The sequence below is a fragment of the Pteropus vampyrus genome, unplaced genomic scaffold (genome assembly GCF_000151845.1).
Source record: "Pteropus vampyrus isolate Shadow unplaced genomic scaffold, Pvam_2.0 Scaffold372, whole genome shotgun sequence".
NCBI classification, from domain to species: domain Eukaryota; kingdom Metazoa; phylum Chordata; class Mammalia; order Chiroptera; family Pteropodidae; genus Pteropus; species Pteropus vampyrus.
This window is the reverse complement of record NW_011889153.1, coordinates 101444-105435: the sequence shown is the minus strand read 5'-3', so window position 1 is coordinate 105435 and position 3992 is coordinate 101444.

Below are 3992 nucleotides of genomic sequence, written 5' to 3'. Positions count from 1 at the left end.
TTGTTAAGAATGAGAAAAGCAGGTAAGTTTATAGGTAGGCTAGCAGGAACCAGTGGAAGAGTAGACATAGAGATTCTACAAAGAGGAACCAGATATGGCCAGTCTAGAAGAGTCAGGAAAGACGAGGCATGACAGGTGGGTGGGACCCCGGTGCCGCTGCTGGGTGTTTAACCACCAGCTCTGCGCAGGAAAGCCGACTGGGGCTTCCGGCAACTTTCGTGGAGTAACTTTTCTTATCGCGGCCAATTTCAAGGAACCAATAGGAGTCCCTGAACGCGGAGCTGGGCAGAGATGCTCGGGACCGCTGGAGCGCACCTGTGCTCCAGAAGCCGGACAGAGACGGGGCCTGAAGGGGCCATGAAGAGCTGACGGCAGAGGCCTGTGCAGGCCAGCCCCAACAGCTGCAACTACAGGCTGAGTCCCCGTGACGCGTCGCTTCTGGGAAAGGCGAAAACTGGAAAACAGGCTCTTAAATCATGTCCACATAAGCTCTACTGCTTCCTGGACCCGGTCAGCAGCCCCATACGTATGCTGTTTGCTGTTCTCTTCCTTCGCTGACAGTCAGAGCACACGTGGGCACATTCCCACGTGTAAGCCACTGCGCTGCCCTGCCCGCGACAATGCAGAAAACACAGAGAGGCAATTCTTGGAATCTTGTAGAATTCCCCAGAAGGTCTCATTTTGCTCTCGGCCATAGAAAAATGTTGCGTAAATAAACAAGAGTGGTTTTGCTGGAAGAGGATGCCAAGAGTCTCCATGACCGTGTCTGAGCCACGCAATGGCCACGACCGGGTGCTTCCTGTCGGTCGTGTGCTGCTGTGTTGTTTGCTTTCGTTTCATTTTGGCTTCGAGGGTCTATATTTTTGCCTGCACAACACTCAATCGACCTCAATCCACAATGCTTCTTCCCACTCTTATTCATCTAGAGAGCAAAATGAATACAGACATTAACGCGCCACTATGCGGACTCGCGAAGCCCACGAGTAAACGCTCGGGGTCTCTCTCCTTCTCGGCTTTGTCATTGGCAGGTGAGAGGCTCAAGCTGATCTTAGAGTGGAAGGTGTCGCTGCCAGCTTCCACCAGAAGAGAACACAAAGCAGCAAACGGTCCCATGGCCACAGAGCCTGGGGACCATGATGTGCCTGGAGGCTCCCAGTAAAAATGGGACATTGGAAGGAGAACAGGCTGCATTTGAAAAGCAGGTGACATCAAGAAAAGGGAAAACAACTATAAATACTACTTCTCTCCCGTTTTACACTGAGCCTTCTGTTAAAGGAAACACATTTACCAGAGGGTTTTTTTCCCTAACTCCAACTGGAAAAACATAAATATTTAGTCATTTCATAACAGCAGACAACTGTCAAGCAGGCTGCAGATTAAAGGAACACTATGTACTTCTAAGAAAGTTTATCAAACAAAATATATCCTTGAGAACAAAACCCCGAAGTCCGTTTTAGAAGCAAATTTGACCTTGAGAATGAACTTTGTCTTGATATAATCACAAGGTCAAACCTTAAAACGGCAAATGCATTGATAACCATCTCTGCAAGCGATGAGGTCTGTTTAATGTTTTTAACATTACAACACTGGGCGGAAAAAAATAAAACATTGTTAATAATACATAATTGCTTCTGAGGTTATAAATAAAAATAACCGATTTCCAGTTAAGTTACTGTATATTACACAATATATTAATTATATTAATTATATTATATTATATTATATTATATTATATTATATTATATTATATTATATTATATTATATTATCATCTCAATATTATAAATTAAAAAATGTAAAATTCTTGCATGGCAAGACAATACAACAAAATGACAACTTATATTAACAGAGAGACCATTTGTAAGGGGCCCAATGATTACAGATAATCATTTTTAGATAAAATTCCTTCCTTCAACATCATTCTAATGCTTGTAGGAGGCAGATGTCTTTCTTTCGAATATAGTCTGGAGATGCAAATACAAAGAGTTAGAAGTTTTCCTAGGGGAAAAAAATCACCTAGCATAAAGGCAGAAAGAAGAAAAAGAAAAAATACTTGAGAATCTCTAATAATATAGATAAGTTGCTACATTATCTGCCATTATTGCTGTTATTTAAAAAAACAAAACAAACAAACAAAAAACGACAACAGGGACCAGTTTCCTTGCGCTCTTTAAGGGTGAGGAATTTCAAAGAACTTTGAACTCACGGGAGTAGCTCTCTGCTGGGTGGCTCTGGTAAAGCACTTTGGCACTTGGTGATGGACATGTCACCACCAGGGCACTCAAACCGGCTTTTCCATTCCCACTGACTTTTGACTAGTTTCAGTGACCTGCATAAAGAATGCCTCATTTTTACTGGATGCGATTTGAAAATAAAGATGTTAAAATTCCCCTCTATATTTTAGATAAAAATCACGAGCCACAGAGGCCTTTTGCTGACAGTTAGGACGTGAGGTTTAAAATATGCCTCTGACTATACAGCTATGCATCCAGAATTTTCTACAAACTACATCATCAATACATGTTAACTGACCACCCCGTACAAAGAGCTGTGTCCAGGGGTGACGCAGGACGAGAAAGTTCTAAGTGTGTCTGTCACTCACTCCCAAGGAGCCGACATGTCTTGCAGGAGGGCAAGCCCGTGGCTCAAAGTGTTATGACCTGGTTAAGGGACAAGGTAGCAGACCCAATAAATGGCACTGGAATAGCTCGGTGGGGAGAAAAAGGGAGCTTCTACTTGGGGTGGTAGGATTTCAATGAAACCATGAAAAATAGGAAGAATTTCCACAGACATCGGAGAGGCCAGTCTAGCAGAGAAAAAAGCAACACAGCCAGCAGGTGCGAGGGCACCTGTCTGTGGGGATTAAGTGAGACTTACAGTCAAAGCCTCTGTCAACAGCATGACAATGTCTTCATCACCTCTGCATCTCCTGAGGTGGCCAAGGAGGGCTTTTTGCAACAGGACCACAGCCTTGGACCACGGCCTTGGACAGAGGGTGTGGGGAGAAGCTGGGACAGCCTCTCAGGCAGATGTTCTAGAAAAGCAGAGAAGTGGGAGAGCCCAAGGTCGGGGGACAGCGGTCACACGAGCTGGGTTATGAAAGCTTGTGTCCTCACGGGTGGCCAGCCCGAGATCTCTGGGATAGCCTAAAGTGCGGCTGTGACGTCTGACCCTCATCCTGAAGTAGCAGCTGGAGTTTCGGGAGCATCGCTGGGATGGAGTGTCCTGAAGAGGTTTTGGGGAAGATTCGCGAGGCAGCTGAGCTGGGTGCAGGGAGGGACAGGCCAGTCAGAGGCCGCTGCCATGGCCCAGCCGGGGGATGCGGGTGGGGCAGCCAAGGAAAAGAGGAGACAGGACAGAGGTGGCAGGAAACTCCAGGACATGGAGGCCAGCTGGATACAGCAGTGAAGGGGAGAGAGAAGGAGACAGGGTGTTAATGGGGCAGGGGGTGCAGAGTGGGGTCTCACTGAAGATAGCGAGTCCCGTCCCAGCCCCAAGAATGAGGCACTGCGTCCTCGGGCCTCTGACCTGTGAAGCTGGCCAGCGCGAACGGGTGTTCCACCGCTCTGTGCAGCCAGCAGCTGTGACCAGGACATATGCCAGCCACCCCAGAGCAGAGCCGCGGTGGGAGGCTGCACTTATAAAAGGACGATGACAGTTTGGGGAGGTGGGGGTGGGGTGGGGGGTGGACGTGAAGACGGGGCCTAAGAGAGACGGCAGCAGAGTGGAAAACGGCTTCTCAGCCAAAGGGGCAGGGGGCCACCGCCTGAAGGGCAGAGCCTGACCGCCGCTGGGCCCCACGCCCGCCTGTGAAGCAACAGGCTGTTGGCGGATGCTTTTCTCTCCTGAAATGCAGGTTCGGGTGTGCAGCGTCACGAGGCGCATCAGAAAGTTTGCTCAGCACTCTTTCCTCCTGCTAGGACAGAGCTGTCGAGTGCCCGAGCCTCCCTCGCTGGCCTCGCCCTCTGAAACCTGAGCAGGTCTGGCTAGCTC